General features: G+C 53.1%; 1 non-coding gene and 2 pseudogenes across 1 annotated transcript; all 3 read left to right on the forward strand.

Moving 5' to 3' along the window:
* Nucleotides 1-542: 542 nt before the first annotated feature.
* Nucleotides 543-668, forward strand: LOC125727199 (U2 spliceosomal RNA; annotated as a pseudogene).
* A 408-nt stretch (nt 669-1,076) lies between these two features.
* Nucleotides 1,077-1,190, forward strand: LOC125727200 (U5 spliceosomal RNA). Its single transcript, XR_007388595.1, has one exon. It is a non-coding gene; the product is annotated as a U5 spliceosomal RNA (small nuclear RNA).
* A 197-nt stretch (nt 1,191-1,387) lies between these two features.
* Nucleotides 1,388-1,500, forward strand: LOC125727198 (U2 spliceosomal RNA; annotated as a pseudogene).
* The last annotated feature ends 12,582 nt before the right edge of the window (nt 1,501-14,082 follow it).

Genomic DNA, 14,082 nt, shown 5'->3' on the forward strand with positions numbered 1-14,082 from the left:
ATTACTTACATAAAAACCCATTACTTGGAGGCGCAATAAGTTATCGGATTGACTAGTAAACGACAAGAAACATAAATAACACAATCAATGAAAATCTGCTGCCAAGTCAATCAGTACTTGTATTTCCCGCTTGCTCCATTTTGGACAGCAGTTAGACGAACTCTATATGCAGTCTATTAGTCCTCCTGCTGGTCCCGGATGTATAGGGTTGTATTTCGGACCGTATTTTAAACCACTGAAATTCTGGCAGCATATTTGAAACAGCGAAAATAACGGGACTGAAAATTGTAAAGCGTAAATAAGTCAGTGGCAAGCATTTCAATATCTGGTGTTTTTATGCCCTACTCAACACCATTGCAATATTATTCAAATATACATCCAGCACCACTGGTCCACAGGGAAGTGGGCAGTTCCAAGAGCTGCCCAGCAACATTGACAAAAAGAAGTTGTGATCTAAAAGCAATGAAAACACACTCCTATAATCAATAAGGGGGCTCTCACCTTCTCTCAGCCCTGATAAATAATGCTATAGAGTCTAGCAAATAATTCAACAAAAAAATATACATATTAAACGGATTTTTGGAGCAGGGAGCCGGAAGTGGGGCTTGCCCCGTCCGCTCCACGCATCGACCCGGTATTGCAGTGTTTCTGGGAACGGTGCACCTCTACTGCCCCCTGCTGTTGAAAGACAGAGCTGATCGGTGTTCTGCTTATCAGACCGAGAGCCTGCGCCGCTTGCCAGGCGATTAGCCGGTGTCGTGAGGGACGGACTCTGTCCGTGCGCGGGTTCCGTTTCCCGCCGTTTTTCTCAGTTTTTTTTTTTTTTTTTAAAGCGCGGTCATGATACGCTCTCTGAGGGGTGGGCAGCTGTGCTGAGGTAAGGCAGGCCGTCATCTTTGCCTTTTGAATTTTCTCTCATGTCTGTTTACATGATTGCTGATCTTTCAGATGCCAGGAGGACAGGCAGGAGTCAGGGCCCCGAGGCCGGTGGCTGCGACGCCCCCGAGAATTCAACCCCGAGCGGGGGCGTCACGGAGGCCCGGCTAGCGGCCACCTGCTGAGCGACGGCTCTGCATCGACTCGGGTCTCTCTTCATCCCGTATAAATCTTTCGCCTTTTACTAAAGATTTCCGTGGAGAGGGATAGCGATGAGTTCACTGTATTTTTGGAGGCTCTGTGCAAGCAGAGCTGCACCGCTGCTGTATCAAAGTAAGACTGTGCCCGGCTTAGCGGCCGGCTCTATCTGCCCAGTGGCGTGTTTCTGGTCCTCTGGGATCGTGCGTGGTCTCGCCGGGCGCCACCTCCCAGAGAGGCTGGCGAGGACCCAGCCGCGCCAGCTCCGTCGGCATCCCACATGCCGGAGCCCGGCGGGGCGCAGTCTGCGGGCATCGCTTCTCGGCCTTTTGGCTAAGATCAAGTGTAGTATCTGTTCTTATCAGTGTTTTTACTGCTTTTTATGGACTGCGTCAGGTTTTTTAGAGGAAGGCACGGTGAACCTAAGGCGTGACCAGCAGGTGGCTTGACCGCCGCTGCCACGGGGCGACCCGTGCCTTCCTTTTTAGCCTTTTATCTCTGCTTTTATTTCTGTTTTTAGTAGGCTGGGGATCCCGCAGTGGCTGGTGGCTTGCCCACCACCCTGCTGGGCGAACTGGTGTTTTTATTTTTTTAGCTGCTTTCATAGTCTAGCTCTGCTCGGCTCATCCCGGATTGGCGGACGGCGGACGTCGGGACCACGGCGGCGGAAGGACTTTGCTCCATTGGCGACGTCGGTGGACCTTCCCGGATGGCAACGGCCGGCGGACCTTCGAGGAAGCCCTTCAGCGGGCCGTGGCTGGTAGCAGGCGGTGGCCTGCGGAATACCGCCCGGTTCTGCTGGAGGGCTGAGGAGGAGATGGGCACCTTCCCCGACCGGCTGGCCTTCATCCGGGAGGTGGCCTTCGGAGCGTTGGGCCTTCACATGCAGGACATCCTCTGCGTACAGCGGAATGGGTCCTTCCACTTCTTCGAGGTCACCTTGTCCACCGACGAGAGTTACACCAAGGTCCTGGAACGGAGCAAGGAGGGGGCCCAGCACCCTCTCCTTAGACGGTATACCATCGAGCCGCTGTGGTGGCCCGACAAGCGGGTTATAACTGTGCACTGTTTTAACCCACACGTTACCGCCGAGGCCGTCTCCCAGTTTTTAAAAAAGCATGTGGACCTCCTCCCTGGCCACAGGGACATCCGGGATGAGCTGGGGATCTGGACTGGCCGACGCCAGTTCCAGGCCCGCCTGCGCCCAGACGCTAATGGCACAGGCGGTTTTAGCCACCCCCCAGCCTATTTTCCCCTACAAGGAAATAAAGCATACCTTTTTTATTCTGGACAGCCTCCCTTCTGCCGGCAGTGCCACAGCTTTGGACACACCCTGGAGGGATGCGCTAACCTGCGCTGCTGCAACTGCCTGGAGTCGGGGCACATGGCCAGGGACTGCAAGGGCCCCCGTCGCTGCAAACACTGCAATGGCGAGGACCATCTGGCTCGTTCCTGCCCGCAGAGAAAGACTACATATGCCGACGCTCTGTCAGGCAACAGAGCAGTCGGCACGGAGAATGGTGGGGGAGCTCTAGCCCCCACGACTGGGCAGGAACAGCCGGCAGGAGAAGCCCTGGTCGAGGTGGAGGAGGCCCCTTCGAGTGCGACACTAATGCAGGAGGGGTCTCCGAACAAGGTGGAGCAGCTCGCCCTGGCTCCAGGCGTCAGCAGCAGGCGAAAGAAGAGCGGTGCATCCCCCCGGGGGAGGAAGAAGAGCAGAAGGGAGGCGCAACCCGACGCATCCAGCCCTCCGGCGGCCACCTCGCCAGCAGTGGCGGCCGGGGACCAAGGCCGACAGTGTCCCCCCTCCCCGATGTTAGAGGCCCCCCGTCTGGTGTGGGACTTGGGACAGTCCCCTGCACCCCCCCAGGAGTACAGCGGTCAACAGGACAACTGCTAATGAACAGGAGTACCTGGGGGGGCTGGAATTGGGGGACCTTTTGAGGTTGACTGAGGAGGGGGGGCAGTAGGACAGTATTGTTTTTAATGGCTGGCTTTTATTATTTTAGTTTGTTGTTTTTAATTGTATTTTATTATTTTAGCATTCTATGGCCAATTTTAATATTGTCACCTTCAATGTAAGGGGTTTGAGGAACATTTTAAAACGCACATCTGTTTTTAACCAGCTGGCATCTTCTCCCTTCAGCATTTGTTTTCTGCAGGAAGTCCACCTCCGGGACCGGCGGGACGAGGCTCTCTTTTCACAGCAATGGGGTTGGGGGTGTCCACTCTTCCTGCGTCGGCATCCTTCTTGGTGACCAAGCCTTTGAGAATGTGAGTTCCTTCACTGTAGTGCAGGGAAGGGTTTTGGGAGTGGACGCCACCTGGAGAGGTCAGCACATCTGGGCGATGTGCGTTTACGCTCCAGTGGAGGCCTCGTCCCGCATTGTGCTTTTTGAAAAGCTGGCCCAGTTTTATGTCACTAATAGACACATAATTTTAGGAGGGGACTTCAATACATATTTAGAAGGGAAAGAGGATGTCAGTACTAAACATGTCAGGAATTTGATCCAAAGCCTCAACCTCTCTGATGGTTCCAAAATGTGCAACCCCACAGATCCGGGCCATACCTGGCACAACAGTTGTGGGGCCAGCAGCCGTATTGATTATATCTTAGCTTCGTCCTCCATTGTTTTTAGGAAGGTTTTGAAGTCTCCGCGGTGGTACTTGATTCGGGAGGTTCTCTTCGGCGTTCTGGGTTTGACTATGGAGAACATTGTCTGCGTGCAGCGTAACAAGTCTTCAGCCTTTTTGTACATCACTTGATTAAAGGAGAAAGACCATAAGAAGATGTTGACTGCATGCAGCCGCTTGGTGGAAGAGCTTCGCCGAATGCACTACGACGTGGAGCCACTGTGGAAGCTGGACCGGAGAGTCATCACCGTCCACGTACCGGACCCCTTTGTGCCAGCTGAAGCGGTGACTGCCTTCCTGGGCAGGTTTGTCGACGTGGTCCCTGGGCACAGGGACGTGAGAGATCTGCTGGGTGTCTGGACTGGGCGCAGGCAGTTTCGGGTGTGCTTGCGCCCCCCCGACTCTAGCTCCCCGGATGGGTATAGTCACCCACCTGCTTATTTTATGATAGGTTGTTGCAAGGGCTACCTTTTTTACTCTGGGCAACCCTCCTCCTGCCGCTTGTGCCACGGCCTTGGCCACACCGGGGACTCCTGTACCACCATGAAGTGCTGGAGATGCCTGGACGTCGGTCACCTGGCGAAGGACTGCAAAGGCCCCCTCCGGTTTTTTGATGTGACTATGTCCTCCGAGAAGTTGTATCTGAGGGCCCTGGAGCAGAGTAAGTCCAACCACCCATGCTTGAAACTGGACTCTGTTGAGCCCTTGTGGTTTAATGATAAGCGGGTGGTAACGGTGCATGTCTTCAATCCACATGTGTCTGCTGAGACCGTCCGCCGATCTCATATGAAGAGTGTTGAGGTTTTACCAGGACATCGGGTCGCAGGGACCAGCGGGACGTGGCTCTATTCTCATAAGCGTGGAAGGGAGGGTAAGTCCTGTTGGAGCGTTGGGGGTGTCCACTCTTCCGGCGTCGGCATCCTTCTTGGTGACCGAGCCTTTGAGGATGTGAGTACCTTCACTGTAGTGCAGGGAAGGCTTTTGGGAGTGGACGCCACCTGGAGAGGTCAGCACATCTGGGCGATGTGCGTTTACGCTCCAGTGGAGGATGTCAGGACTAAACATTTCAGGAATGTGATCCATAGCTTCAACCTCTCTGATGGTTTTAAAACCTGCAACCCCACAAGTATGGGCCATAATTGGCACAACAGTTCGTCCTCTGTTGTTTTTAGGAAGGTTTTGAAGTCTCCGCGGTGGTACTCTGACCATACATCGGTCGAGGCCACAGTTTCCATTGATGAGCCTACCTTCGGGAGAGGCTATTGGAAGCTGAATGTGGAGATCTTAGAAGAGAGAGACTTTAGCTCTCTTCCTAGATCAATTTATTGCGTGGCGGGGCTGTAAGGTAGCCTATGTCTCCACAGCCGCATTGAGGGAGAGAGTACAAGAGAGGGTTAGAGCTCTAGCTATCCACTATTGCGGCCAGCGTAAAGCCAAACGGCTTTGCGAGATCCAACAGCTAGAGACCAGGCTGCAGAGGGAAAATGCCTGTCACAACAACAGAGGAGCTTTTAACTTTGAGGAGGTGCAGGCAGCCAAAGCTAAGCTGAGGGGCCTGCATAAGCCTTGTTTTGGGCCAGGGTTCAGGAAAAGGAGGAGAATGAGAAATGCACAGCCCTTCTTTTTCAATAAGGTGATACAGGCCCATGAGGAGAAGGTGTTTTCACTGCCTTCCAAGACCAAGGAGGTGACCTGGTCTCCAATTCAGCCCGAAAGCTGGAGGTTGCTAAATGTTTTTATGGTGACCTTTTTAAGAAAATGGAGACCGATCTCGAGCTAGGGGAGCAGTTTTTATCCAAACTCAAGCCTAGTCCTCCCAGTGAGGCAAGGGACAGCTTAGATGCCCCCTTCACTCTAGGTGAGCTGACCGAGGTGCTAGGCAAATGAACTGGGGCAAAGTTCCTGGTCTCAATGGACTCCCCGTGGAATTCTATTCCACGTTTTGGGATGTCCTCGGACCGGAGCTGTTAGAGGTGGCTGAGGACGTGCAGCGTCAGGGCATGCTCACCAAGAGACCCCTGACAATGCTTTGTGTAGATAGTTAGATTATAGCGAAGACCCTGACTGAGAGCCTAAAAAGGCCATGACCCAACTGGTCCATAGTGACCAGACGTGTGGGTGTCACGCCCGGCTCGTCCGATCCTTGTGTGTGCCACACCCCCTGATTATCCACGTGTGCTTCCCGGATCATGCCCAGCTGTTTCCTATTATTTCACCTTGTCTTGTGTATATCAGTCCGCGTCTTCCTCAGTCGAGTGTCCGTCATTAACGTTGTGATGTTCTGTTATGCCCGTAGCTGTCTCCCCTTTAATAAATCCCCGGTTTTCCCCATATTTTGCCTGTCTGCCTCATCCTTCCCTGCTTCCTGCCCGCCTGTCTGCCCGTCCATGCCCTTGGTTCATAACAGTGGGGTCCTGGGGTGATCGACGACTTGGAATTTACATTTATTTCGAGACGCGATCGCCTGGGCTGAGAACAGAAATGTTCCTCTGGCACTCGTTAGCTTGGACCAGGAGAAGGCGTTTGACCGAGTGGACCACTGCTTCCTGTTTGGGGTATTGAGCAGGCTAGGTTTTGGGCCTAAGTTCTTGGGATGGGTTCATGCACTGTATACTGAGGTTGGTAGCCATGTGTCGATTAATGGTTCCCTCAGCGATTGGGTTCCCCAGCCAAGTGGAGTGAGGTGGGGTTGCCCTCTCTCCACCCTCCTCTACGCTCTGTACATAGAGCCTCTGGCAAGCGCCATCAGTGCCCGTCCAGGTATCGATGGCCTGATCCTGGCAGAGAGTAGGGGTCCCTGACGGTTAAGCTGGCCCAGTATGCAGATGACACCACTCTGTTTATGTGCTTGGACCAAGCACTCGGTCACGCCCTGGGCTTGGTGCAGCTAAGATATAATCAACCAAACGTGAAATTTGGAATGCTAGGTCGGCACTCATCCATAAAGGGGCAGACTTGAGGGCCTGGGGATTGTATTGAAAGATTGTGGCGGACGTGGATTTCAGGATGGAGCGGGACATCATCCAGTGGGGCTACCACGAGACCAAGGAATGGTGGAAGGGCCTTCTGCGGCTATAGCCCCACTACCATCTTTGTGAGTAAGAGCTCCATCCGGGAAGGTTGGTGTTACATGTAAGTTGTGAACGCACGCACCTTATATTGTGCTTTTCTTGGTGGTGCGTTATAAATATAAATGGTGTTGAAATTTTAGGCCATTTTGTTGCTTTCACAGTATCATTTGCATGATTTTATTTACATAGTGCAGATGTAAAGAAAAAGTACAAATGCAATATAAAAATACGTGATAATTTCCAGGAGAATTTAATTTACCCATCCTAGAATCCCCCCCCCCCCCCCCCCCCCCCCACACACACACACTCTTAAAAAGCTTGTTAAGCCCCTGATTTCAGATTCTTAAATGTGATCGTAGATGGAACTATGTTTGATATTTTGAGCTAGGTTGCAGGTCCACAGATAACTAAAGTAATAAAAAATAGACAGAAATATGTAAAATACAAATGCTTTAATAAGCTGATAGCACACGAAAAGGTGAGAAATTCACAGGATATAGAAACTCCTCATCATTACATTCTCATATGGTTCTAAGAAAATTCGGACTAATGATTTCATTCAGATCAAATGAAATGATTGGTTGAGCGCCCTGCCAGTCATCAATTGCTGCCCCTCCAACAAAAGTCACTGCATAGACACTCCAGTCATGCCCACCAAGCGCGTGTGAGTCTGTGAGAATGCCATCATTGTGGTACTCAATCCCAAGGTTGGCAGGTCTGCATTTATGCGATGTAGCTGTGCCTGTATGCATCTGAGGATAACAGTAATCATAGATCTTAAGGGGCAGGGCCTTCAGTGGTGTAGTCTGGTCGTCTGTCTACACTTAGTGACCTAGTATCGCAAGGTTACAACAGAATAGGATAAGGTAGGACAGGAATGGCTAAGATACGATAGAATAGCACAAGGTAGGATAAGAATGGCTAAGATATGATAGAATAGCACAAGGTAGGATAGGAACAGCTAAGATATGATAAAATAGGATGAGGCTGGATAGGATAGAATAGGATAGACATATGATAATGATACAGCATGTGCAGTTTTTGTGGGTTGCATTGCATGTCTCAGGGAAAGACAATGTTATCACATACTGCAGGTATGTATCTGATGGAACGCCTAAGATTCATCTAGTAGGTTTGGCTGAGATTATGGCCATGCAGAAAGGATTCAAAACACAATTAAATCACTGCTTCAGAATGCTGACCCAACCAACCCAAATTGATGGTTACATAAAGTGAGTGCTTTGGGAGCAGATGGTACAAGCGTGACCATGGATGCAACAGGGGGAATAGGGGCACTTTGCAGAAAAGAGATAGGTGAACATGCTCTGTCTTTCCACTGTCTACCCCATGTGCAATGCTAAACACACAAAGGTCAGTGCCAATGATTGAAAAAGTTTATGACCTTCTACAAATAGTGTGGAAAACGTATCATTTCAGTGCCAAAAGCAAGCGGGAGCTGAAGGCAATAGGGGCAGAGTTAGGATGCACAGTACGAAACCCATCAGCAGTAAAAAACTCAGTCCTGGTTGCCACACATTTGTCGGGCACTCTCAGTTTTTCTCCATTAAAACTATGCAGCAGGTCAGGGGCAGTACACTGCTGTGCATCATCATATGGAGAACATTGCAAACATGTGCAAAAACATAGACATAAAGAGAAGAGCCAAACACATTGTTCAGCAAATGGAAAGCCTGTCTTTCGTTGCCTTCTGTCACTTTTTACATGACCTTTTTTCAGAGGTCTCAATGCTGAGCCTTACATTTAAAAAAAAATTCTCTTATACTTCCTCAGGCAGTTGCTGCAATTGTAGGCTGTGTGGTAACAATTAAAGGATTGAAGGAAAATGCTTTGACAGAAGGGAAGCTGCAGGAATTCTTACAGCACATAGGTTCTCAGTCTGAAGGTTCAGTGCAACAGGAAGGGCCATCAACAAGCAGGAGTGAGAGGGCTGCAGGCAGGTTTTAACCCTCCAAAATGTTAAATTGGAAGGCCCCCCGAAATCAGGCCACATTCAGAAGTAATCTAAAGGCTGCAACTCAAAAAAACAGTTGACATTTACTGTTAAAGAATTGGAGATCAGGTTTGCAAACATGATGTCAAGTGTTGCACAGCACGGACATTCAAAGGCATCAGAAATCATTTTCAGTGTTTTGTCATGATGCATGGCCAGAGGACATTGATAGTTATGGCAAGTGTGAGATAGACACACTTGTTATATGGTACAGGGAGCTCTTATCAAACAACGGCTGTGATGTTACAGCTGTGCAGAAGGAATGGCTATTGTTGAAAATATTAGTGAAGGGTCAGTTTATGGATAAGACATATGGTGACCTATGGACAGTGATGCTGTGCAAGGAGCCGTTCTGTACAGATTTAAAAAATTTACTTCACTTAGTCAAAATAATGCTGGTGCTTCCAATATCTGCAGCTCAGTGCGAGTGAGGATTTTCAGCACAAAACAGAATAAAATCAAAAGTGCGCAACTTCCTAAGTGTAGAAAACTCTGGAAGCCTTGGTAAGGATCAGTACAGAGGGCCCTACACTTGAACTTTTTGACCCTGAGCCCAGTGTAAAGTGCTGGTTCTTAGCCAGCAAAAAAAAGCACAGACCAAAGTATACTTGGCTGGCCTAAAGATGCTGACATTGTAATGCTTAGTGAAAGTGAACTTGAAGAGTAATTAATTTACTTATATTTGTACACTCACTTAGAAATGATTATTTCTGTTGTGAGATGATTGTTTATATATGAAAGTTCTTGTGATATTATGTGTAAGACATTCTCAGTGTTTGTACTTGTAGTGTTCCTTACTCACGTTGTGTACAACGGTCTCTGGATGGTAACACTTTACAATAACAGTACATGAATTAGCATGTACTAATACGTGAATTAGTAATTTCTTGACTATGAAATAATGATGAGCTAAGACGTGTATTAATCAAGAACTAATGAAGGACTAACGTAACTACGACATGAGTCATATGATTTATAGCATGAATAGCAGTGGGGGAGGCAAGGATTCCTGGGCACCTGCCCGTTCTGTCCAACAGGGGAGTAACCAGACCTTTTACTGTGGGGTGAGGGTGGCAAGGCAGCCTGGGCACCTGCCCGTTATATACGACGGGGAAGTAAAAAGACCTTTTACAGTGGGGTTGGGGTGCCAAGGTTGCCTGGACACCTGCCTGTTCTTTCCGACGGGGGAGTATCCAGACCTTTTACATTGCAGTGGGGGTGGCAAGGATTCCTGGGCACCTGCCCGTTCTGTCCGACGGGGGAGTAATCAGACATTTTACAGTGGAGGGGGGGGGGGGGGGTGGCAAGGCTGCCTGGGCACCTGCCCTTTCTGTCCGACAGGGAGTAACCAAACCTTTTACTGTTGGGTGGGGGTGGCAAGGCTGCCTGGGCACCTGCCCTTTCTGTCCGAAGAGGGAACAACCAGGCCTTTCACAGTGGGGTGGGGGTGGCAAGGCTGCCTCGGCACCCGCCTGTTCTGTCCAACAGGGGAGTAACCAGACCATTTACAGTGGGGTGGGGGGTGGCAAGGCTGCCTGGGCACCTGCCTGTTCTTTCCGACGGTGGAATAATCAGACCTTTTACAGTGGGGTGGGGGTGGCAAGGTTTCCTGGGTACCTGCCCGTTCTGTCCGATGGGGGAGTAACCAGACCTTTTTACTGTGGGGTGAGGGTGGCAAGGCAGCCTGGGCACCTGCCCGTTATATACGACGGGGAAGTAAAAAGACCTTTTACAGTGGGGTTGGGGTGCCAAGGTTGCCTGGACACCTGCCTGTTCTTTCCGACGGGGGGAGTATCCAGACCTTTTACATTGCAGTGGGGGGTGGCAAGGATTCCTGGGCACCTGCCCGTTCTGTCCGACGGGGGAGTAATCAGACCTTTTACAGTGGGGTGGGGGTGGCAAGGCTGCCTGGGCACCTGCCCGTTCTGTCCGACGGGGGAGCAACCAGACCTTTTACTGTGGGGTGGGGGGTGGCAAGGCTGCCTGGGCACCTGCCCGTTCTGTCCGACGGGGGAGCAACCAGACCTTTTACTGTGGGGTGGGGGTGGCAAGGCTGCCTGGGCACCTGCCCTTTCTGTCCGAAGAGGGAGCAACCAGGCCTTTCACAGTGGGGTGGGGGTGGCAAGGCTGCCTGGGCACCTGCCTGTTCTTTCCGACGGTGGAATAATCAGACCTTTTACAGTGGGGTGGGGGTGGCAAGGTTTCCTGGGTACCTGCCCGTTCTGTCCGACGGGGGAGTAATCAGACCTTTTACTGTGGGGTGGGGGTGGCAAGGCTGCCTGGGCACCTTCCCGTTCTGTCCGACGGGGGAGCAACCAGACCTTTTACTGTGGGGTGGGGGTGGCAAGGCTGCCTGGGCACCTTCCCGTTCTGTCCGACGGGGGAGCAACCAGACCTTTTACAGTGGGGTGGGGGAGGCAAGGCTGCCTGGGCACCTTCCCGTTCTGTCCGACGGGGGAGCAACCAGACCTTTTACAGTGGGGTGGGGGGTGGCAAGGCTGCCTGGGCACCTTCCCGTTCTGTCCGACGGGGGAGCAACCAGACCTTTTACTGTGGGGTGGGGGGTGGCAAGGCTGCCTGGGCACCTTCCCGTTCTTTCCGACGGTGGAATAATCAGACCTTTTACAGTGGGGTGGGGGGTGGCAAGGTTTCCTGGGTACCTGCCCTTTCTGTCCGAAGAGGGAGCAACCAGGCCTTTCACAGTGGGGTGGGGGTGGCAAGGCTGCCTGGGCACCTGCCTGTTCTTTCCGACGGTGGAATAATCAGACCTTTTACAGTGGGGTGGGGGTGGCAAGGTTTCCTGGGTACCTGCCCGTTCTGTCCGACGGGGGAGCAACCAGACCTTTTACAGTGGGGTGGGGGTGCCAAGGCTGCCTGGGCACCTGCCCGTTCTGTCCGACGGGGGAGCAACCAGACCATTTACAGTGGGTGGGGGTGGCAAGGCTGCCTGGGCACCTGGCCTTTCTGTATGACGGGGGCATAACCAGACCTATTACAGTGGGTGGGGGTGGCAAGGCTGCCTGGGCACCTGCCTGTTATATACGACGGGGAAGCAAAAAGACCTTTCACAGTGGGGTGGGGGTGGCAAGGCTGCCTGGGCACCTGCCTGTTCTTTCCGACGGTGGAATAATCAGACCTTTAACAGTGGGGTGGGGGTGGCAAGGTTTCCTGGGTACCTGCCCGTTCTGTCCGATGTGGGAGTAATCAGACGTTTTACAGTGGGGTGGGGGTGGCAAGGGTGCCTGGGCACCTGCCCGTTGTGTCTGACGGGGGAGCAACCAGACCATTTACAGTGGATGGGGGTGGCAAGGCTGCCTGGGCACCTGCCAATTCTGTCCGACGGGGGAGCAACCAGACCTTTTACAGTGGGGTGGGGGTGGCAAGGCTGCCTGAGAACCTGCCCGTTCTGTCCGACGGGGAGTAATCGGACCATTTACAGTGGGGTGGGGGTGGCAAGGTTGCCTGGGTACCTGCCCGTTCTGTCCAACAGGGGAGTAAGCAAACCTTTTAATGTGGGGTGGGGGTGGCAAGGCTGCCTGGGCACCTGCCCGTTCTGTCCGACGGGGGTGCAACCAGACCTTTTACAGTGGGGTGGGGGTGGCAAGGCTGCCTGGGCACCTGCCCGTTCTGTCCGACGGGGGAGCAACCAGACCATTTACAGTGGGGTGGGGGTGGCAAGGCTGCCTGGGCACCTGTCCGTTCTGTCCGAAGGGGAGTAACCAAACCTTTTACAGTGGGGTGGGGGTGGCAAGGCTGCCTGGGTACCTGCCCGTTCTGTCCGATGGGGGAGTAACCAGACCTTTTACAGTGGGGTGGGGGTGGCAAGGCTGCCTGGGAACCTGCCCGTTCTGTCCGATGGGGGAGTAATCAGACCTTTTACAGTGGGGTGGGGGTGGCAAGGCTGCCTGGGTACCTGCCCGTTCTGTCCGATGGGGGAGTAACCAGACCTTTAACAGTGGGTGGGGGTGGCAAGGCTGCCTGGGCACCTGCCCGTTCTGTCCGATGGGGGAGTAATCAGACCTTTTACAGTGGGTGGGGGTGGCAAGGCTGCCTGGGCACCTGCCCGTTCTGTCCGACGGGGGGGCAACCAGACCATTTACAGTGGGGTGGGGGTGGCAAGGCTGCCTGGGCACCTGCCCGTTCTGTCCGACGGGGGAGCAACCAGACCTTTTACAGTGGGGTGGGGGTGGCAAGGCTGCCTGGGCACCTGCCCGTTCTGTCCGACGGGGGAGCAACCAGACCATTTACAGTGGGGTGGGGGTGGCAAGGCTGCCTGGGCACCTGCTTGTTCTTTCCGACCGTGGAATAATCAGACCTTTTACAGTGGGGTGGGGGTGGCAAGGCTGCCTGGGTACCTGCCCGTTCTGTCCGATGGGGAGTAATCAGACCTTTTACAGTGGGGTGGGGGTGGCAAGGCTGCCTGGGCACCTGCCCGTTTTGTCCGACGGGGGAGCAACCAGACCTTTTACAGTGGGTGGGGGTGGCAAGGCTGCCTGGGAACCTGCCTGTTCTGTCTGACGGGGAGTAACCAGACCTTTTACAGTGGGGTGGGGGTGGCAAGGCTGCCTGGGCACCTGCCCGTTCTGTCCGACGGGGGAGCAACCAGACCATTTACAGTGGGTGGGGGTGGCAAGGCTGCCTGGGCACCTGGCCTTTCTGTATGACGGGGGCATAACCAGACCTATTACAGTGGGTGGGAGTGGCAAGGTTGCCTGGGCACCTGCCTGTTATATACGACGGGGAAGCAAAAAGACCTTTCACAGTGGGGTGGGGGTGGCAAGGCTGCCTGGGCACCTGCCTGTTCTTTCCGACGGTGGAATAATCAGACCTTTTACAGTGGGGTGGGGGTGGCAAGGTTTCCTGGGTACCTGCCCGTTCTGTCCGATGTGGGAGTAATCAGACGTTTTACAGTGGGGTGGGGGTGGCAAGGCTGCCTGGGCACCTGCCCGTTCTGTCCGACGGGGGAGCAACCAGACCATTTACAGTGGATGGGGGTGGCAAGGCTGCCTGGGCACCTGCCCATTCTGTCCGACGGGGGAGCAACCAGACCTTTTACAGTGGGGTGGGGGTGGCAAGGCTGCCTGAGAACCTGCCCGTTCTGTCCGACGGGCAGTAATCGGACCATTTACAGTGGGGTGGGGGTGGCAAGGTTGCCTGGGTACCTGCCCGTTCTGTCCAACAGGGGAGTAAGCAAACCTTTTAATGTGGGGTGGGGGTGGCAAGGCTGCCTGGGCACCTGCCTGTTATATACGACGGGGAAGCAAAAAGACCTTTCACAGTGGGGTGGGGGTG

The sequence above is a fragment of the Brienomyrus brachyistius genome, unplaced genomic scaffold, assembly GCF_023856365.1.
Source record: "Brienomyrus brachyistius isolate T26 unplaced genomic scaffold, BBRACH_0.4 scaffold90, whole genome shotgun sequence".
NCBI lineage: Eukaryota > Metazoa > Chordata > Actinopteri > Osteoglossiformes > Mormyridae > Brienomyrus > Brienomyrus brachyistius.